This window comes from Lepisosteus platostomus, unplaced genomic scaffold, assembly GCF_059453375.1.
Source record: "Lepisosteus platostomus isolate fLepPlt1 unplaced genomic scaffold, fLepPlt1.hap1 Scaffold_29_H1, whole genome shotgun sequence".
NCBI lineage: Eukaryota > Metazoa > Chordata > Actinopteri > Semionotiformes > Lepisosteidae > Lepisosteus > Lepisosteus platostomus.
The window spans coordinates 2,636,158-2,659,714 of NW_028291657.1; the positions used below are offsets into that span (position 1 = coordinate 2,636,158).

The window sequence follows — 23,557 nt, forward strand, 5'->3', positions numbered from 1 at the left end:
AGTTAATAAAATCGTTGCAATTTTGTTCTTGTTTGGAGGTGGGGATATTCTGACAACAATTGATTTAAAGACAATCGGTCAAAGTGAAATGAAATACAATATTACGCTGGGTAAACGTTCCGAGGTCAAATTCTTCCGTGATGGGGGTACCTTTAAAGGTCTAAGCCGGAAACCATCATTATGTCTCATTTTTGATTCTCTCTTCCAAACGAGAACAAAATTGCGACAATTTTATTAGCGGGCTGTTTCAGTAACTCAAAGTATTCATTTAAAGTAATAATTTAACAATAAATCCCGCACCCAGCAGAAGAATCCTACTCCGTTGGGCTGCTGAGCAAGGCCCTTAACCCCAACTGCTCCAGGGGCGCTGTACAATGGCTGACCCTGTACTCTGACCACAGGCTCTCTCCCTATCTCTTTCATCTGTGTGTCTGTGTATCTCATGGAGAGCAAGCTGGGGTATGCGAAAAGATAATTACTAATGCAAGAAATTGTAAAGGTTTAATAAAATAATGTTGTTGTATATCTAAGCAAGTGTTCCTGCATCCCTCTTCTGCACTATAGGCATGGCTTTTATTCTGTTTGCTCCATTTCTAAAACTTTTTGCTCATGTGCATTTTTGTATTTTTTTACACCTCTAGCACTTTAACGTCGTGAATTTTCATTTGCCTTAATTTGTAGAATGAATTTGAGTTTTAGCCTTAAAAATCTTAAGTTTTCACTATCTTTTGTTTCTTGTCCTACAACTGTTATTATTGATCACCATGACTTCATTCAGCCTTTCCTGAACGTCTATGACAGGCAGAGAGAGTGCTGTTTCTGGGGCGATCTTTTGCAGCTGATATTTCACTGTTTTAAACGAACAAGAAATTAGATTGCTCATAAATCACTTATTCTATATAAATACAGCGTAATTGCCCTCCGAAAATCCTCTTTTTCTTGTTCGTTTTAGAGACCTTGATCGAAACTGATTTTAGATGTCAGAAAGGATTTATTTTCTCTGTATTTCCTACATTGCTTTGTCGAGATTTTGACTTTATATTTAGGCTCAGATTTCAACTATAAATCATACACTAATTAATAGCAGTAAATACTGATGTTTTGCTCCCTCTTACCACAAAAATATATATGTTTTGTAGCTGGGATGAACTTTATTTCGTACGCGTAGCTACTGCGATTTGGACACGAAGCGGTTAAAGATGGCGGCAAATCAGGCACCCAGAGAGGGGGGGGGGGCGTCTTCTCGCCTCCATAACTAAAATGCCAAATAGGAGTGGCTTAAGCGACATACACAGTCGTGTAACTGACAGTTTGAGGTAGCCTATCGTGTAAATTTCGCTTTGTTGCTGATAGGTTAAGCTTTCGAAACTCTGCCCCAAAGTCATGTGACTGATTTTTCGCCCTGTTTCGTTGGTTAAACGCAATGATCACAAGCACCACCATGGTAACTGGGATGTGTAGTTTTTAATTCCGTTTGAATTATAACTGTACGTACTGTCTTCATATTTGGCCAGGGCTTTAAAGAGAAGGCGCGCCAAAAAATTTCGGTGCCGTCGTCTCCGCTTTAAAGGTACAACCGTGCTGGAAGAATTTGACCTCGGAAGTTTGCCCAGCGCACTTCAAGTACTGCACCTTCTCACACGTGTAGCCAGCTGCGTTGAGCCGTGGTTATATGATGTCATCTTTTATTTTATTATTTTATTTTGTGAACTTCCCCCAGATGAGTTCCGTTTTTCTGTATGGAGTTGGCTTTGCGACAGCCCTTGGGGTTTGTTGGTGGCGGGGCGCCAGTGAAGGTGCCCCTGGGGTCACAGGCGGCTCGTTTCTCTGGGGAGCCCTCAGACGCGCTGTGGCCGCCAGTCGGGTGAGACGCCAGCGGCATTTTTAATTTTATTTTCATTACAGATTCGTGTGGCGACATTATATATATTATTTCTGTAGTAGTACAGTTGTGTGCCAGATGAATCGCGGTAATGCACGAAGGTGATGTTTAATGCCTCACACGGTGTTGACCCACATGTTGTGTTTTGCTGAGCAGGAGAGAGAGAGACATTCAGCGTGTGTGACGCCAACGGGTTTTCTGTTCTAGAGGCTCTGTCATCTGTTGTGTTATAATTGTTTTCTTTCTTATTTAGTATTTCAGGTGTGTCGATTTTATGAACCAAATGTTAACGTACAACACGGAAAAAGGTGCATTGTAGAGTAAGATAACGGATATCGGCTTGTATCGTGGAGAGGACGTATAATGTGCTGAAAGATGGGAAGAGAAAGGGGCGATTTCTGCGCGCATTCTAATCATTGTGATTGATTTGATATTGATCTGATATGTGTGGTAATGTGAATGTACATAGATGGTGGGTATGGTGTTAATAATATATGATATGATATAATTACTTGTATATATCATATATCATTCTTTCTATTTTTATATATGGTAATCCTTCTAGATATTATGATTCTGTTTCCCGAAAGCATCGTAGCGCTAAGAACATCGTAAACTCGCTCTTAAGCTCGATCGTTAATTGACGAGTGTTTCCCAAAACCCATCGTAACTGAAGTAGCACGTTAAATCCTTCGTCATCTACGTGCTCCCCGACCCGCTCGTTCATCACTAAGTGCTTCTTAAACTGGCCTCCTCCTGCCCACCCTGAGCGCCAGAGATCGCCAGACAGAGCACAGTCACTTCACGGCAGGGGCATCCTCTGGGAATACAGGACACTAAGAGTTTATATGAAGGACTTTGATATTGTGTTGTACTGTGTCAGAGGAAATTCGAAAAAAGAACATTTATTTATACAGTGATGAATTTATGAGTCATCCTGGGTATATTTCATATTCATTTTTATACTTGACTAGATGATATTATTTTCAGTATGAAATGCAGCAATGCATTATTTAAGTGAAATCATTGGGCCTAACATGTATTTATAATGTAGCGCCACGCAGGGCGCTTTAGTCATGCGCACGCAAGGCAGGCTGAGAACAGCACCTGGGTTCTACCGGACTGTATAGCGGGACGGAGGCTGGGATACAGTCTCTTCCCTTCAGGTGTGTGTGTGTGTGTGTGTTAGTGAAGGTGCAGCGCTGTAACCCCTGTCCCTGTGTGTGTACCTTTCCCGATTCGAGTTAATAAATGTGTTGTTCAGCCCCATTCCTGAGTCCCACGCCTGCTCCATTCCGCACCCAAACCCGCGGTCGATACCGCGTAGTTCCAACACCGTTTGATGTTCTGTCGTGATTGTTGACGGTAAAGCTTAGATGTACTTGTTTTTAAATTTGATTATAGGTCCTGTATTTGTTGAGTGACACATGCCAAACTTAGTAGTTAATGTTTCCATTGAGTTCCAGTACACCCAATAACTCTAAATAACAGTTTTTTCTCATGAAATATTGATTCTTAACTATGGAAGTGCGCCAAAAAATATTGCTTTAAATCAAGGACGTCGTGCGGGACGCATACACTGTCCACGCAGTTAATCTTGGTTTTCTTTTACGGCATGTCAGTCATTTCTTTTCTTTGCTCTTAGAAACAATAAGGTCCCTTTTTGTGCCTATCTATATGCTTTTGCTTAAACTATGATGTCAAGTTTACTTCATATTCCTTTTCACAACTTTATTTCATCCCACTGAAGGACCAAAACCGACACCATATAATGAAAGAATTGTCAATCGATTGTTTACATACGTACATACGTACATCCTAAAGTTGCTTGAAAGTCTCTAAGATTAGTTGTTTTCGGGAAACTCACCCCTGTTCTTTATCCTTCTGCTCTCACTGTGTTTAGTACCACCATCTACTGTCTCCTCTAACTGTGTATTGTCAGCATGCATATCTTGTGTATTATTTATTGTTGTTGGTTTTGTCATTCTATTAAGACGCCACCTTTCAAGGCGCTATATAAATTAATGTTTATTATTATTATTATTTATTTTTTTAAAGTTGTACATTCTGACGCCATGAGATTTTTAGATTTTGAGATTCTCATATTTTTGGCTTCTACAGCAAACAGTAACAATGCGCTTGAATGGTTCTGCAAAAGTTTAGCTGTATCTTTAAAGCCATCCTCATCTTTATCAGGTACAAAGAAAAGAAGGTAGGCCGGCTTCTGTTTGGAATGTTTTAGTTAGTTTTAATTTTTTAAACCCCAAGTAAACATATTTTGTGCCTTTCTCTGAACTTTTTTGCATTTCAGTTCAGTTGTTTTTAAGCTTATTTTACAGTTGCTAGGTTCCTGAACTGTGCAGTATTTCTTTTGGGTTTTGTGCAAATCATATTCTAACGGTTGGGGGGAAAAAGCACAGGTGCCATCCCACCATTAAACCCTGAAACTTACCTTAGCCAATTCTTCAACTAAACCAGACATGTTAACTAAGTGTTACAGTATGTTCTTCGAATGTGTGTCAGCCAATCAGATTTCAGGACTGGAATTATTGGTTTTGTAATAGGGAATATAGTATGGAATCACGTATCTAAAGAAATGAATAATGATATTAATTTAAGGATCTGAATATCTAAAAATATGTATCTATATAGCAGGTAGTATTACTGTATTCCACTTTCTTTGTAAATACGGAATAACAGATTCACAACGCGAAGCTGTGTCACTCTTCTGGGTAAAAAAAAAAAACGTTTTGAACACCCTGTTTTTAATAAGCTGCTGAGTAAAGAACAGGAATGTTCCTGCTGTCAGTCTTTACCGAAGATATCCCTAATAGTATTAATAATGAATGACCTTGGACAAGCTGTAAACTCAAAGTATTACCCTGGTCCACATTCTTTGTAACATTTTGTGTGACGATATAAAGTTTTCACGAAACCTCCTCGAGTTGTGAGAACACGTGCTTTGTGTATACAGCACATTGTGAATGTTTTCACAGCCTTCATTTTGTCGTTTTTATGGCATTTTTTGACCAAGCACGAATATTCTTATGTCCATATCTTCGCAAGGGAATCAGTGCGAATTGTAATACTAATTAAATGACCGCGGGCACTTTCCACCCCCTCTACATTCTCCGAGTAGAATAGACTAACCTTCTAATGAAAGACAGTCCACCCTCCCCCACGGAAAGGAAAAGTGCCCGCAGGCAGGCAGTATGGTCAGTAACAGTGAACAGTTTTAACTGCACTGCATCCCAGAGAATACCAGGGCGCATTTTTTCTACTCCCTGGCGGAAACGGGCTTCCATAAGAATCAGTATAGCTTCTGGGAAATCCATTTTTTCTGCATTAAAGTTGAACTCGTTCAGAGCGCCGTACATTGCAAACTCTAAGCGTTTCATTATGAGCTGAAGACCCTCACAGCTGAAGAAGGATTCACAGCCGAAACAATATTATTAGATTTCATAAAGCCTGTATTACGTACTATGCCTATGTCTGCAATACACCTTTGCTAGTTAATGCTACAGTACTTCACTTTCTCGGGCGTGATTTTTTTAGGTAAAATCCAGGCTAGCAGGCTTGTTTTGTGATCTTCCTAAGATTGTTGAGCGCGGTGTCAAAATGTTTCCATATGAAAGGCAGTGACGTCACCATCCTGAGGTATGTGTAGTAGATCAGTGATGTGGTTGAGCGTGAATTGTGGTTCACAAATTGTAATTCTCCTAAAAAGAGAAGTTTCACATAACAAGGCATGAGGTGTGCTGGCAGCTGTGGGATGCAGTGGTGGCCTGGCACGTTGAGGTGCGCTGGCAGCTGTGTGGTGTGACGCAGTGGTGGCTGGCATGGTGAGGTGCGCTGGCAGCTGTATGACGCAGTGGTGGCCTGGTACGGTGAGGTGCGCTGGCAGCTGTGTGATGCAGTGGTGGCCTGGCACGGTGAGGTGTGCTGGCAGCTGTTTGACGCAGTGGTGGCTTGGCACGGTGAGGTGCGCTTTCAGCTGTGTGTGGTCTGACGCAGTGGTGGCCTGGCACGGTGAGGTGCGCTGGCAGCTGTGTGGTGTGACGCAGTGGTGGCCTGGCATGGTAAGGTGCGCTGGCAGCTGTGTGACGCAGTGGTGGCCTTGCACGCTCAGGTGTTCTGGCAGGTGTGTGATGCAGTGGTGGCCTTGCACGGTGAGGTGCACTGGCAGCTGTGTGGTGTGACGCAGTGGTGGCCTGGCACGGTGAGGTGCGCTGGCAGCTGTGTGGAATGACGCATTGGTGGCCGGGTACTTTGAGGTGCGCTGGAAATTCTATGATGAAGTGGTGGCCTGGCACGGTGAGGTGCACTGGCATCTGTGTGGTGTGACACAGTGGTGGCCTTGCACGGTGAGGTGCGCTGGTGGCTGTGTGGTGTGACGCAGTGGCGGCCTGACACGCTGAGGTGCACTGGCAGCTGTGTGGTGTGACGCAGTGGTGGCCTGGCACGGTGAGGTGCACTGGCAGCTGTGTGGTGTGACACAGTGGTGTCCTGGCACGGTGAGTTGTGCTTTCAGCTGTGTGATGCAGTGGCTGCTGGGCACAGTGAGGTGCACTGGCACCTGTGTGGTTTGATGTAGTGGTGGCCTGGTATGGAGAGGTGCGCTGGCAGCTGTGTGATGCAGTGGTGGCCGGGCACGGTGAGGTCTGCTGGCAGCTGTGTGACGCAGTTGTGGCTTGGCACGGTGAAGTGCGATTTCAGCTGTGTGACGCAGTGGTGGCCTGGCACAGTGATGTGCGCTGGCGGCTGTGTGGAGTGACGCAGTGGTGGCCTGGCACGGTGAGGTGCGCTGGCAGCTGTGTGACGCAGTGGTGGCCTGGCACGGTGAGGTGCGCTGGCAGCTGTGTGGTGTGACGCAGTGGTGGCCTGGCACGGTGAGGTGCGCTGGCAGCTGTATGACGCAGCTGTGGCAGGGTACGGTGAGGTGCGCTGGCAGCTGTGTGATGCAGCTGTGGCCGGGCTCGGTGAGGTGTGCTGGCATCTGTGTGACGCAGTTGTGGCCTGGTACGGTGAGGTGTGCTGGCAGCTGTGTGATGCAGTGGTGGCTTGGCATGGTGAGGTGCGCTTTCAGTTGTGTGACGCATGGTGGCCTGGCACAGTGAGGTGCGCTGGCGGCTGTGTGGTGTGACTCAGTGGTGGCCTGTCACGGTGAGGTGTACTGGCGGCTGTGTGGTTTGACGTAGTGGTGGCCTGTTATGGTGAGGTGCGCTGGCAGCTGTGTGACGCAGTGGTGGCTGGGCACGGTGAGGTGCACTGGCGGCTGTGTGGTTTGACGTAGTGGTGGCCTGGCACGGTGAGGTGCGTTGGCAGATGTGTGACGCAGTGGTGGCCTGGCACGGTGAGGTGCGCTGGTGGCTGTGTGGCGTGGCTCAGTGCTGGCCTGTCACGGTTAGGTGCGCTGGTGGCTGTGTGGCGTGACTCAGTGGTGGCCTGGCACGGTGAGGTGCGCTGGTGGCTGTGTGGCGTGACTCAGTGCTGGCGTGGCACGGTGAGGTGCGCTGGTGGCTGTGTGGCGTGACTCAGTGGAGTTGTGCTTTCAGCTGTGTGATGCAGAGGCTGCTAGGCACAGTGAGGTGCACTGGCACTTGTGTGGTTTGACGTAGTGGTGGCCTGGCACTGTGAGGTGTGCTGGCAGCTGTGTGACGCAGTGGTGGCCTGGCACGGTGAGGTGCGCTGGCAGCTGTGTGACGCAGTGGTGGCCTTGCACGGTCAAGTGTACTGGCAGTTGTATGATGAAGTGGTGGCCGGGCACGGTGAGGTGTGCTGGCAGCTGTGTGACGCAGTGGTGGCTGGGCACGGTGAGGTGCGTTGGCAGATGTGTGACGTAGTGGTGGCCTGGCATGGTGAGGTGCGCTGGCAGCTGTGGCAGAATACGGTGAGGTGCGCTGGCAGCTGCGTGATGCAGCTGTGGCCATGCTCGGTGAGGTGTGCTGGCAGCTGTGTGACGCAGTGGTGGCTTGGCACGGTGAGGTACGCTGGTGGCTGTGTGGCGTGACTCAGTGGCGGCCTGGCAAGGTGAGGTGCGCTGGTGGCTGTGTGGTGTGACTCAGTGGCGGCCTGGCATGCTGAGGTGCACTGGCAGCTGTGTGGTGTGACGCAGTGGTGGCCCGGCACGGTGAGGTGTGCTGGCAGATGTGTGGTGTGACTCTGTGGGTGCCTGGCATGGTGAGGTGTGCTGGCAGCTGTGTGGTGTGACGCAGTGGTGGCCTGGCATGGTGAGGTGCACTGGCAGCTGTGTGGTGTGACACAGTGGTGTCCTGGCACGGTGAGTTGTGCTTTCAGCTGTGTGATGCAGAGGCTGCTAGGCACAGTGAGGTGCACTGGCACTTTTGTGGTTTGACGCAGTGGTGGTCTGGCACTGTGAGGTGTGCTGGCAGCTGTGTGACGCAGTGGTGGCCTGGCACGGTGAGGTGCGCTGGCAGCTGTGTGACGCAGTGGTGGCCTTGCACGGTCAGGTGTACTGGCAGTTGTATGATGAAGTGGTGGCCTGGCACGGTGAGGTGCGCTGGCAGCTGTGTGACGCAGTGGTGGCTGGGCACGGTGAGGTGCGTTGGCAGATGTGTGACGTAGTGGTGGCCTGGCACGGTGAGGTGCGCTGGCAGCTGTGGCAGAATACGGTGAGGTGCGCTGGCAGCTGCGTGATGCAGCTGTGGCCATGCTCGGTGAGGTGTGCTGGCAGCTGTGTGATGCAGTGGTGGCTTGGCACGGTGAGGTGCACTGGCAGCTGTGTGGTGTGACGCAGTGGTTGCCTGGCATGGTGAGGTGTGCTGGCAGCTGTGTGACTCAGTGGTGGCCTTGCACGGTCAGGTGTACTGGCAGTTGTATGATGAAGTGGTGGCCGGGCACGGTGAGGTGCACTGGCACCTGTGTGACGCAGTGGTGGTCTGGTACGGTGCGCTGCCACCTGTGTGGTGTGATTCAGTAGTGGCTGGGAACTTTGAGGTGCGCTTGCAGCTGTGTGATGCAGTGGTGGCTGGGCATGGTGAGGTGCGCTGGCAGCTGTGTGACGCAGTGGTGGCCTGGCATGGTGAGGTGCGCTGGCAGCTGTGTGACGCAGTGGTGGCCTGGCACGGTGAGGTGCGCTGGCAGTTGTGTGATGCAGTGGTGGCCGGGCACAGTGAGGTGCACTTGCAGTTGTGTGATGCAGTGGTGGCCGGGCACAGTGAGGTGCACTTGCAGCTGTGTGGTGTGACGCAGTGGTGTTCATCAGGCACAAGTTCATCAGTGGAAAGACCACTGGCATTTTTCCTTCCCCCTACATTCTCAGAGCAGAATCGAATTTAATATTAGCATAATTTATTAAGGGGGTATACGCTTTCTGTAGACACTTTATTTCCTCTTTTTCCATACTCTAAGAAATGATTTGGGAAACCTGTGGGACACTGGAAGTCATTATACATGAGCCTCTTTCTGCACCTTTTAAGCCATTGAAACCTAGTTGCCTTGTTACAAGGTCTAATATTACAGTAGGTGTGGTTTCCGTCTCCTAATTTCTGAGAATGATCAAATTGGAGAATAAGTTGTAGGGAATACCACTCTTGCACTTCTAAGAAAAGACTATCTCAAATGAAACTCACTATAGAAAGACATCTTGTTGAAAAATTCTTTATTTTTTGTCATTTCTAAAGAAAAAACATTCATCAAGTCCTTCACAAATGTTTTGTTTGTGACTTTCTCTGTTGTTCCCTTTCACACTCAACTGAACTATGTGTTATGTCTTGTAAACGTAATCAAACATTTCACTTAGGTGTGTGGGTTAACACAAACCCATATTGTATGAAACATTCAGTTTTTCATTCCCGTTTTTTCTAACAATTGCATCCATGCTAGGACTACAGTAAACAACACTTTTTACTAAAGTAAATCAAATTGTTAATTAAACAAGACACATTGTTTTAAATGTATGCAATACGACGACACTAAAAACAACACTGAAACTTTTCATTGAAATACTGGACGAGATTGTGCATATTCAATGGATTTCTCCTGGTGCTTTTTTTCATCAGTCTTTTCATATTCTTGTTCTCTACTCAGGTGTCTCCTGTTCCTTTGGTGATGTCTGCTGTACACACATGGTATCATACACTTGAGCAAAGTGTGATACCACCGTTTGTTCTTCTCCTAAAATAAAGATGAACATTGACAAAAGTCAGAAGCACTCTTTTCTTTGACAGACGAACAAAACAATGCAAGAATAACCATACTCTTTGTTCCTTACTCATTTCTACCTACCTGTTTGACCACTTTGTCTGCTTCAGTCAGGACAGGGTGCTGGGGCTGACTCTGAGCAATCTGAGAAGAGCTCTCTGTGATCTTCTCCCCTACAGTGGCTACATTGTACTCTGTTTGAAATCCAGGTATCACCTCCGGTAAGTTCCTCGGTCCTTTTTGGGACTTGAAAGGGTAGAATCATTTTGTGACTACATTTCCTTGTCATGCACTGATATGTTCTGGTTTGTGTTCGATTACTGCAGGCGTTCAAGTACTTTCTTTTTGTTCTAGATTGGCAGTGTTTGAGATGGTAGGAACTTGTCATATTCTCAACTCTGAATGCTCTGTAAACATACTATTGTAGCAATTCTTAGAAATCTGAAAGCAGTGTTACCTGTATCATTTTTTGTCTTGGTAGTAGTATTGCAGCTCCAACATCAGCACTTAAAAAATGGTTTGTGATGTTACTTGTCCTTGGAGTTAGTATACTCCTGAGAAGTCAAGAGAAATCTTACGTAAGCATTAATTATGTTTCACTTTTGAAAGCAAAGTACGTGTCAAGTACTTTGAAGGCATTTGTTGATACTTTTAAGCACTTTCGTTGATTATTATTATCCTTCAATTAGTTATTACAAGTCCAACATTCTCTACATGATCTCACTCCATATTCAGAATGTGGGAATACAATTGTTTTAAGGAAATGCCACTGAATAGATAGTAGCTGCACTCTACAAAGATGAATTTGCTAATTAATCAGTCAGGGACACAGCTTATACTTCAGTAGTCTTAGATCATGTAATGATGATTATTGTACTTTATAACTAGCAAAATCCCCATATCCTGTTCATTGCCCCTTTTTCAGTTATGTGGATTGACTTATCCCTGAAGTGGTTAATTCTCACCTTGACATCTCATAGAACAACTGAATCTCTACCAAGGGTGAATGTGTCCTTCCTCTTAATGTCTAAAAGAAAAGGTTAAAATTCCCTGAAGCAAAATGCAACAACCCAAAGTGTTGGGGAGGTCGTTTCCACAGTTATTTCATATGACAGTGCTTGGAGTGAAACTACATGACCATGGTGAAGAAGAAAAAACACTTTACCTTGTTCCTCCTGACTGATGTCCTTATGCGTGTTTTGCACAGTTGAGCGTTTTGTGTCTTGTCGTCTGTGTAGGCAACAGCCCTCTTCCCTGGGATAGAACTAGATGATATTTAGACACGTTAATTTGACTTCTCCATTGCTCACATTGATGTGGATATGATTATAATGCTCTGTTTTGTGGGCTTCCCAAGAAAACAATAAATCCCTTACTACTTGTTCGAAATGCAGTAGCACAGATCCTACCAAATACAAGAAAGAGAATATCATTCCTGTTTTGAAAAAACTTCACTGGTCACCTGTATTATCTAGGATAAATTTGAAAGTTCTTTTACTTGTTTTTAAAGCTTTAAGCGACCTAGCACGTCTGTACCTTACTGAATGTCTGTCTTCATATGTTCCTATACGTGACCTGAGATCTGCACATACTGGCCTACTGCAAATACCACATATGAAATGCAGAAAGAGTGGAGAGGCTGCTTTTTGTTTTTATGCTTCCAAATTATGAAACTCACTTCCACTTTTTATTAGGCAGCCAAGCTCGGTACATTGTTTTAAAAAAACATTTGAAAATGTTGCTTTAAGTTAAAGTGGTTCTTTGTTCTTTCTATTTCTGTTTCTTTTTTTAGTTCTCTTTAATTGTTCTTATTTTATTACGACTTTCCTAATTTTTATTTATTTAATTGACATGTATGTTGCTTTACTGTATTGCTGTATTTTCCTTTACAACTGAAAGTATATCTCTCAATTTTAATATTTTATTTTTACGCTTGGTTTTTAAAGCACCAAAGCACTATTTGTATGAAAGGTGCTCTATAGATAAAGTTTATTATTATTATTTTTAATATTATTATTATACTTTGTTACATTTTTGGTTAGGACAAAGATTCTAGTAGAGGTGGCCTCTTTTACCCCGTTCCAAAAAATTGGAAAACTACCTTCAGAATACACTGACAATGACCATCTACTGTCTCCTCTAACTGTGTATTGTCATCATGCATATCTTGTGTATTATTTATTGTAGTTGGTTTTGTCATTCTGTAAAGAAGCCACCTTTCAAGGCACTATATAAAATAATGTTTGTTATTATTATTTACATTTTTCATCGTTAAATCTGGCGAAGAGTCTTAAGAGAATATCAAAGAACACGTTGCTCTTACCTTTCCATTCCAAGAAATGCCCTCAGCTCGGATTGCAGAGATTGACCTCTCTGTCTCAAATTCTGAGAAACATAGGCTCGATTGAAAAATGACCATTTCCTAAGATTCACATAACTTCACCAGTCAACATTTGCCACTTGACATCAATAGAAACCATAGAGTACATGACATTTCCAATCAGTTTTCTTTCAAGGTACAATACCAATCGCCTTGCCAGAAGAGTTATACTGCGGTAGATAAATATTACAAATGTCAGATACACGCAGAGTTGTTTGGATTACTATGAAAAGATTGGCAAATATATTTATGTTCATTATATTTCTTGGAGTGACAGAGCTAAAGAGAAAACAATACTTACCTTTATCTCTGCAGACAGGATCGCAAGGGATTCCCTTATACTGGGTTCCTATGTAACAAATAATACATTATTCAAAAAACATGATATTTCTCTGTCCATTGGCAGCATGATTGTTTATCATTACAGTTTTAGTTAGCTTTAATTTTGTAAACCCCAAGTAAACATAGTTTGTGCCTTTCTCTGAACTTTTTGGCATTTCAATTCAGTTGTTTGTAAGCTTATTTTACAGTTGCTAGGTTGATGAAGTTCCTGAACTGTGCAGTATTTCTTTTGGGTTTGGTGCGAATCATATTCTAGCGGTTGGGGGAAAAAAGCACAGGTGCCATCCCACCATTAAACCCTGAAACTTACCTTAGCCGATTCTTCAACTAAACCAGACATGTTAACTAAGTGTTACAGTATGTTTCAAAGTGTGTATTTTAGCAAACACAACTGAAGTTCTGTTGTCTCCTTGGAGACACCTGGAACTGGTGTGATGCCGGTTCTATGACATCATTCGTTCTAAATGTAAATGCAGGTATTGGCACAACATAGTAAATTGATGTAAAGTTATGGATCCATTTATGATTTTCACTCAGTTTGAAAGAGTTCCTGTCGTGTGGTTAAACTTTGTGTTACGGAGGGTTAACTGGGGTTCTGGCTACTAGTTAGGCTTGGTCATTCAGTCATCTGGTTCATGAAATAGGAAGCTAAGAGATCTGTGTTTTAGTTTTACTGTTTGTTTTTGTTCCATAGAATAAGAAATGTTTCATTAATATTAGTAATAGAGTAGCTGTTTCTCTAAACAGTGTGTGTCAGTTTGCACTGCAGGTGTGCCAGGTAGAGACCATTTAAGAACCCAAAAATATGCTGTCATTTACTGCCGTGGCTAATTTCTGTTAACCTTGTCTCTCACTCACTTTGATGAGCAAAATGTTCATACATAAAGCATACATTTCTGATTGGTCAGAAGAAGCTTCTTAACATATAAGGTATAAAGAAAGTCAGAAAGTTAGGCACTTAGGTCAGCCTTAGGCAGTTAACCAAGACCATAATCCGATAAGAAGCTATTCCCTTTCATGTTGCTAAATCACATGTAGGATACATGAGTTACACCTCCACTTAAGAGACCTTAAAGAGACCTTGGCCAGCCAGGAGTGTAGAAAACCGTAAAACAGTTCTTGAGGACCTAATTGTTAACTCTTAACAGGCAAAGAACTTGAACTTGAACTTGAACTTGAACTTTATTGCCATATGTAACCGGTACTGGTACAATGGAATTCTTACTTACAGAAAGTCTCTCGATTGTAAAACAAGTGTAAAAACAAAACAAAGTGCAAACAGTGCATCAAGACAATGTGCAAACAATAGACAATGTGCAAGTAAACATGCAGGCAGTTTAAATGTAAACAATACAGACATGTAAACAATGACTGGAGACGTACAATAAATAAATTACAATGAGGTAGATGGTGATGGTGTGGGTGTGGTCCGAGGGGGATGGCTAAACGTGTTCGCCAGTCTCACTGCTTGTGGATAGAAGCTATTGAAGAATCTAGTGGTAAGTGTCCGTATGCTCTTATATCTCTTGCCTGAGGGCAGTGGGGTGAAGAGCTCATGCCCGGGGTGGTGACTGTCCTCTGTGATGGCCAGAATTCTACCACGGCAGCGGTCCTCATAGAGCTGTTTAATCTCGGTGAGACCGCAGCCAATGATCTTCTGGGCCATATTGACCATTCTCTGCAGTGCCTTTCTTTCTCGCGAAGAGGTGTTGCCATACCACACGGTGATCCCGTTGGTGAGGACGCTCTCGATAGTGCAGCGGTAGAAGTTCACCAACACATGTATTGGCATCCCCCATCGCTTGAGGCACCTTAAGAAATAGAGGCGCTGCTGAGCCTTCTTCATGATAGAGTCAGTGTTCACAGTCCAGGTTAGATCTTTAGAGATGTGAATCTTTAGAAAGGTTCCTTCAGTCCTATGAGAAATATTTTAGAATTGAACTAAAGTGTGTTTCCGATACAGGAGCATATGTCTGTCAGGGCCTGTTGGAGAGGCCCTGGATGAGAACCCCTGGCTGCAGTTCCACATCCCCCTGAAAGTAAATAGAGCCATAAGCACGGAGCTAAGGACACTGCTCCAGGACATGCTGGCTGTCGATCCTGACCAGCGACCAGAAGCCATCCAGCAGAAGAAGCAAGTCAGGCAAGCCATGGCACGAGAGAAAACATCTTTGTAGTGACTGATAGCAAGATGTCCGTGACCAAGGGCAATTCGTCTGAGTAAAGTCTGATTTCATTTTTATGTCCCGAAAGGCCACTGCCTTTCTGCTGTAGATTTCTGATTTAGACGGGCATTTCTATGGACAACTTTGACTTTTCTGTGGGTCCAATGAAAATAAGTTTTTTAACTTATTCTTTGTTACAGTTTTCGAAAGTTTAAAGACATTCACTGAGTTGACGATAAAGGAAAAGTTTCATCTTTCACCTCTTGGAAGGTAGGCCGGTCAGAGGTACAATATATGTCTTCATGTCTTCATCCTCCATGTTTGTAACTACAGGTTTCACAGTGTTGAGCTAAGACACAAAAACACCTACAAATGGCAGATCCAAATGTATAAACCTGGGCTGAAAAAGTGTGTACAGTATATACTCTGTGTAGGTCTGATAAAAGTATTCGAGTCAAAGTGTCATATGGATACAAATTCTCATGATTTTGTATTGTGTGTTTTTTCTCTGTTCTGCTTTATTGAAAGAAATCAGATGCTCTTCCTGAAACTTACCTTAGCTGATTCTTCAGCTAAACCAGACAGACTTCTGAAATTCTCAAATATTATCAAATCTTGTTGGTGCAGAGGTGGTGGAGCCCATTACCAACAGACTCACAGCTGAAATTGATGTGAAAAGGGCTTCTACCAAATATTAACATGTGGGTGAAAATGTATACAATTGTAATATTTCCTTTTTTCCCATTGAAAGTATAACATATGTGGTGTGAGATAGAGGTCCTCATTTAATTGCATGAAACTCGGGCACTGGCGCAACAAACTGAACAAAGTTCAAGGGGGTATACGCTTTCTGTAGACACTTTATTTCCTCTTTTTCCATACTCTAAGAAATGATTTGGGAAACCTGTGGGACACTGGAGGTCATTATACATGAGCCTCTTTCTGCACCTTTTAAGCCATTGAAACCTAGTTGCCTTGTTACAAGGTCTAATATTACAGTAGGTGTGGTTTCCGTCTCCTAATTTCTGAGAATGATCAAATTGGGGAATAAGTTGTAGGGAATACCACTCTTGCACTTCTAAGAAAAGACTATCTCAAATGAAACTCGCTATAGAAAGACATCTTGTTGAAAAATTCTTTATTTTTTGTCATTTCTAAAGAAAAAACATTCATCAAGTCCTTCACAAATGTTTTGTTTGTGACTTTCTCTGTTGTTCCCTTTCACACTCAACTGAACTATGTGTTATGTCTTGTAAACGTAATCAAACATTTCACTTAGGTGTGTGGGTTAACACAAACCCATATTGTATGAAACATTCAGTTTTTCATTCCCGTTTTTTCTAACAATTGCATCCATGCTAGGACTACAGTAAACAACACTTTTTACTAAAGTAAATGAAATTGTTCATTAAACAAGACACATTGTTTTAAATGTATGCAATACGACGACACTAAAAACAACACTGAAACTTTTCATTGAAATACTGGACGAGATTGTGCATATTCAATGGATTTCTCCTGGTGCTTTTTTTCATCAGTCTTTTCATATTCTTGTTCTCTACTCAGGTGTCTCCTGTTCCTTTGGTGATGTCTGCTGTACACACATGGTATCATACACTTGAGCAAAGTGTGATACCACCGTTTGTTCTTCTCCTAAAATAAAGATGAACATTGACAAAAGTCAGAAGCACTCTTTTCTTTGACAGACGAACAAAACAATGCAAGAATAACCATACTCTCTGTTCCTTACTCATTTCTACCTACCTGTTTGACCACTTTGTCTGCTTCAGTCAGGACAGGGTGCTGGGGCTGACTCTGAGCAATCTGAGAAGAGCTCTCTGTGATCTTCTCCCCTACAGTGGCTACATTGTACTCTGTTTGAAATCCAGGTATCGCCTCCGGTAAGTTCCTCGGTCCTTTTTGGGACTTGAAAGGGTAGAATCATTTTGTGACTACATTTCCTTGTCATGCACTGATATGTTCTGGTTTGTGTTCGATTACTGCAGGCGTTCAAGTACTTTCTTTTTGTTCTAGATTGGCAGTGTTTGAGATGGTAGGAACTTGTCATATTCTCAACTCTGAATGCTCTGTAAACATACTATTTTAGCAATTCTTAGAAATCTGAAAGCAGTGTTACCTGTATCATTTTTTGTCTTGGTAGTAGTATTGCAGCTCCAACATCAGCACTTAAATAATGGTTTGTGATGTTACTTGTCCTTGGAGTTAGTATACTCCTGAGAAGTCAAGAGAAATCTTACGTAAGCATTAATTATGTTTCACTTTTGAAAGCAAAGTACGTGTCAAGTACTTTGAAGGCATTTGTTGATACTTTTAAGCACTTTCGTTGATTATTATTATCCTTCAATTAGTTATTACAAGTCCAACATTCTCTACATGATCTCACTCCATATTCAGAATGTGGGAATACAATTGTTTTAAGGAAATGCCACTGAATAGATAGTAGCTGCACTCTACAAAGATGAATTTGCTAATTAATCAGTCAGGGACACAGCTTATACTTCAGTAGTCTTAGATCATGTAATGATGATTATTGTACTTTATAACTAGCAAAATCCCCATATCCTGTTCATTGCCCCTTTTTCAGTTATGTGGATTGACTTATCCCTGAAGTGGTTAATTCTCACCTTGACATCTCATAGAACAACTGAATCTCTACCAAGGGTGAATGTGTCCTTCCTCTTAATGTCTAAAAGAAAAGGTTAAAATTCATTGAAGCAAAATGCAACAACCCAAAATGTTGGGGAGGTCGTTTCCACAGTTATTTCATATGACAGTGCTTGGAGTGAAACTACATGACCATGGTGAAGAAGAAAAAACACTTTACCTTGTTCCTCCTGACTGATGTCCTTATGCGTGTTTTGCACAGTTGAGCGTTTTGTGTCTTGTCGTCTGTGTAGGCAACAGCCCTCTTCCCTGGGATAGAACTAGATGATATTTAGACACGTTAATTTGACTTCTCCATTGCTCACATTGATGTGGATATGATTATAATGCTCTGTTTTGTGGGCTTCCCAAGAAAACAATAAATCCCTTACTACTTGTTCGAAATGCAGTAGCACAGATCCTAACAAATACAAGAAAGAGAATATCATTCCTGTTTTGAAAAAACTTCACTGGTCACCTGTATTATCTAGGATAAATTTGAAAGTTCTTTTACTTGTTTTTAAAGCTTTAAGCGACCTAGCACGTCTGTACCTTACTGAATGTCTGTCTTCATATGTTCCTATACGTGACCTGAGATCTGCACATACTGGCCTACTGCAAATACCACATGTGAAATGCAGAAAGAGTGGAGAGGCTGCTTTTTGTTTTTATGCTTCTAAATTATGAAACTCACTTCCACTTTTTATTAGGCAGTCAAGCTCGGTACATTGTTTTAAAAAAACATTTGAAAATGTTGCTTTAAGTTAAAGTGGTTCTTTGTTCTTTCTATTTCTGTTTCTTTTTTTAGTTCTCTTTAATTGTTCTTATTTTATTACGACTTTCCTAATTTTTATTTATTTAATTGACATGTATGTTGCTTTACTGTATTGCTGTATTTTCCTTTACAACTGAAAGTATATCTCTCAATTTTAATATTTTATTTTTACGCTTGGTTTTTAAAGCACCAAAGCACTATTTGTATGAAAGGTGCTCTATAGATAAAGTTTATTATTATTATTTTTAATATTATTATTATACTTTGTTACATTTTTGGTTAGGACAAAGATTCTAGTAGAGGTGGCCTCTTTTACCCCGTTCCAAAAAATTGGAAAACTACCTTCAGAATACACTGACAATGACCATCTACTGTCTCCTCTAACTGTGTATTGTCATCATGCATATCTTGTGTATTATTTATTGTAGTTGGTTTTGTCATTCTGTAAAGAAGCCACCTTTCAAGGCACTATATAAAATAATGTTTGTTATTATTATTTACATTTTTCATCGTTAAATCTGGCGAAGAGTCTTAAGAGAATATCAAAGAACACGTTGCTCTTACCTTTCCATTCCAAGAAATGCCCTCAGCTCGGATTGCAGAGATTGACCTCTCTGTCTCAAATTCTGAGAAACATAGGCTCGATTGAAAAATGACCATTTCCTAAGATTCACATAACTTCACCAGTCAACATTTGCCACTTGACATCAATAGAAACCATAGAGTACATGACATTTCCAATCAGTTTTCTTTCAAGGTACAATACCAATCACCTTGCCAGAAGAGTTATACTGCGGTAGATAAATATTACAAATGTCAGATACACGCAGAGTTGTTTGGATTACTATGAAAAGATTGGCAAATATATTTATGTTCATTATATTTCTTGGAGTGACAGAGCTAAAGAGAAAACAATACTTACCTTTATCTCTGCAGACAGGATCGCAAGGGATTCCCTTATACTGGGTTCCTATGTAACAAATAATACATTATTCAAAAAACATGATATTTCTCTGTCCATTGGCAGCATGATTGTTTATCATTACAGTTTTAGTTAGCTTTAATTTTGTAAACCCCAAGTAAACATAGTTTGTGCCTTTCTCTGAACTTTTTGGCATTTCAATTCAGTTGTTTGTAAGCTTATTTTACAGTTGCTAGGTTGATGAAGTTCCTGAACTGTGCAGTATTTCTTTTGGGTTTGGTGCGAATCATATTTTAGCGGTTGGGGGAAAAAAGCACAGGTGCCATCCCACCATTAAACCCTGAAACTTACCTTAGCCGATTCTTCAACTAAACCAGACATGTTAACTAAGTGTTACAGTATGTTTCAAAGTGTGTATTTTAGCAAACACAACTGAAGTTCTGTTGTCTCCTTGGAGACACCTGGAACTGGTGTGATGCTGGTTCTATGACATCATTCGTTCTAAATGTAAATGCAGGTATTGGCACAACATAGTAAATTGATGTAAAGTTATGGATCCATTTATGATTTTCACTCAGTTTGAAAGAGTTCCTGTCGTGTGGTTAAACTTTGTGTTACGGAGGGTTAACTGGGGTTCTGGCTACTAGTTAGGCTTGGTCATTCAGTCATCTGGTTCATGAAATAGGAAGCTAAGAGATCTGTGTTTTAGTTTTACTGTTTGTTTTTGTTCCATAGAATAAGAAATGTTTCATTAATATTAGTAATAGAGTAGCTGTTTCTCTAAACAGTGTGTGTCAGTTTGCACTGCAGGTGTGCCAGGTAGAGACCATTTAAGAACCCAAAAATATGCTGTCATTTACTGCCGTGGCTAATTTCTGTTAACCTTGTCTCTCACTCACTTTGATGAGCAAAATGTTCATACATAAAGCATACATTTCTGATTGGTCAGAAGAAGCTTCTTAACATATAAGGTATAAAGAAAGTCAGAAAGTTAGGCACTTAGGTCAGCCTTAGGCAGTTAACCAAGACCATAATCCGATAAGAAGCTATTCCCTTTCATGTTGCTAAATCACATGTAGGATACATGAGTTACACCTCCACTTAAGAGACCTTAAAGAGACCTTGGCCAGCCAGGAGTGTAGAAAACCGTAAAACAGTTCTTGAGGACCTAATTGTTAACTCTTAACAGGCAAAGAACTTGAACTTGAACTTGAACTTGAACTTTATTGCCATATGTAACCGGTACTGGTACAATGGAATTCTTACTTACAGAAAGTCTCTCGATTGTAAAACAAGTGTAAAAACAAAACAAAGTGCAAACAGTGCATCAAGACAATGTGCAAACAATAGACAATGTGCAAGTAAACATGCAGGCAGTTTAAATGTAAACAATACAGACATGTAAACAATGACTGGAGACGTACAATAAATAAATTACAATGAGGTAGATGGTGATGGTGTGGGTGTGGTCCGAGGGGGATGGCTAAAAGTGTTCGCCAGTCTCACTGCTTGTGGATAGAAGCTATTGAAGAATCTAGTGGTAAGTGTCCGTATGCTCTTATATCTCTTGCCTGAGGGCAGTGGGGTGAAGAGCTCATGCCCGGGGTGGTGACTGTCCTCTGTGATGGCCAGAATTCTACCACGGCAGCGGTCCTCATAGAGCTGTTTAATCTCGGTGAGACCGCAGCCAATGATCTTCTGGGCCATATTGACCATTCTCTGCAGTGCCTTTCTTTCTCGCGAAGAGGTGTTGCCATACCACACGGTGATCCCGTTGGTGAGGACGCTCTCGATAGTGCAGCGGTAGAAGTTCACCAACACATGTATTGGCATCCCCCATCGCTTGAGGCACCTTAAGAAATAGAGGCGCTGCTGAGCCTTCTTCATGATAGAGTCAGTGTTCACAGTCCAGGTTAGATCTTTAGAGATGTGAATCTTTAGAAAGGTTCCTTCAGTCCTATGAGAAATATTTTAGAATTGAACTAAAGTGTGTTTCCGATACAGGAGCATATGTCTGTCAGGGCCTGTTGGAGAGGCCCTGGATGAGAACCCCTGGCTGCAGTTCCACATCCCCCTGAAAGTAAATAGAGCCAAAAGCACGGAGCTAAGGACACTGCTCCAGGACATGCTGGCTGTCGATCCTGACCAGCGACCAGAAGCCATCCAGCAGAAGAAGCAAGTCAGGCAAGCCATGGCACGAGAGAAAACATCTTTGTAGTGACTGATAGCAAGATGTCCGTGACCAAGGGCAATTCGTCTGAGTAAAGTCTGATTTCATTTTTATGTCCCGAAAGGCCACTGCCTTTCTGCTGTAGATTTCTGATTTAGACGGGCATTTCTATGGACAACTTTGACTTTTCTGTGGGTCCAATGAAAATAAGTTTTTTAACTTATTCTTTGTTACAGTTTTCGAAAGTTTAAAGACATTCACTGAGTTGACGATAAAGGAAAAGTTTCATCTTTCACCTCTTGGAAGGTAGGCCGGTCAGAGGTACAATATATGTCTTCGTGTCTTCATCCTCCATGTTTGTAACTACAGGTTTCACAGTGTTGAGCTAAGACACAAAAACACCTACAAATGGCAAATCCAAATGTATAAACCTGGGCTGAAAAAGTGTGTACAGTATATACTCTGTGTAGGTCTGATAAAAGTATTCGAGTCAAAGTGTCATATGGATACAAATTCTCATGATTTTGTATTGTGTGTTTTTTCTCTGTTCTGCTTTATTGAAAGAAATCAGATGCTCTTCCTGAAACTTACCTTAGCTGATTCTTCAGCTAAACCAGACAGACTTCTGAAATTCTCAAATATTATCAAATCTTGTTGGTGCAGAGGTGGTGGAGCCCATTACCAACAGACTCATAGCTGAAATTGATGTGAAAAGGGCTTCTACCAAATATTAACATGTGGGTGAAAATGTATACAATTGTAATATTTCCTTTTTTCCCATTGAAAGTATAACATATGTGGTGTGAGATAGAGGTCCTCATTTAATTGCATGAAACTCGGGCACTGGCGCAACAAACTGAACAAAGTTCAAGGGGGTATACGCTTTCTGTAGACACTTTATTTCCTCTTTTTCCATACTCTAAGAAATGATTTGGGAAACCTGTGGGACACTGGAGGTCATTATACATGAGCCTCTTTCCGCACCTTTTAAGACATTGAAACCTAGTTGCCTTGTTACAAGGTCTAATATTACAGTAGGTGTGGTTTCCGTCTCCTAATTTCTGAGAATGATCAAATTGGGGAATAAGTTGTAGGGAATACCACTCTTGCACTTCTAAGAAAAGACTATCTCAAATGAAACTCGCTATAGAAAGACATCTTGGATAAAAAATTCTTTATTTTTTGTCATTTCTAAAGAAAAAACATTCATCAAGTCCTTCACAAATGTTTTGTTTGTGACTTTCTCTGTTGTTCCCTTTCACACTCAACTGAACTATGTGTTATGTCTTGTAAACGTAATCAAACATTTCACTTAGGTGTGTGGGTTAACACAAACCCATATTGTATGAAACATTCAGTTTTTCATTCCCGTTTTTTCTAACAATTGCATCCATGCTAGGACTACAGTAAACAACACTTTTTACTAAAGTAAATCAAATTGTTAATTAAACAAGACACATTGTTTTAAATGTATGCAATACGACGACACTAAAAACAACACTGAAACTTTTCATTGAAATACTGGACGAGATTGTGCATATTCAATGGATTTCTCCTGGTGCTTTTTTTCATCAGTCTTTTCATATTCTTGTTCTCTACTCAGGTGTCTCCTGTTCCTTTGGTGATGTCTGCTGTACACACATGGTATCATACACTTGAGCAAAGTGTGATACCACCGTTTGTTCTTCTCCTAAAATAAAGATGAACATTGACAAAAGTCAGAAGCACTCTTTTCTTTGACAGACGAACAAAACAATGCAAGAATAACCATACTCTCTGTTCCTTACTCATTTCTACCTACCTGTTTGACCACTTTGTCTGCTTCAGTCAGGACAGGGTGCTGGGGCTGACTCTGAGCAATCTGAGAAGAGCTCTCTGTGATCTTCTCCCCTACAGTGGCTACATTGTACTCTGTTTGAAATCCAGGTATCGCCTCCGGTAAGTTCCTCGGTCCTTTTTGGGACTTGAAAGGGTAGAATCATTTTGTGACTACATTTCCTTGTCATGCACTGATATGTTCTGGTTTGTGTTCGATTACTGCAGGCGTTCAAGTACTTTCTTTTTGTTCTAGATTGGCAGTGTTTGAGATGGTAG

At 42.0% G+C, this 23,557-nt stretch overlaps 1 protein-coding gene across 1 annotated transcript in view; it reads left to right on the forward strand.

Moving 5' to 3' along the window:
• Window positions 1-1,099: 1,099 nt before the first annotated feature.
• Window positions 1,100-23,557, forward strand: part of LOC148635288 (uncharacterized) — a gene marked incomplete at its 3' end in the record, with an annotated part of 46,802 nt that continues 24,344 nt past the window's right edge. The window contains exons 1-2 of the mRNA XM_088623619.1: window positions 1,100-1,570; window positions 1,721-1,864. The remainder of the gene's footprint in view (window positions 1,571-1,720; window positions 1,865-23,557) is intronic.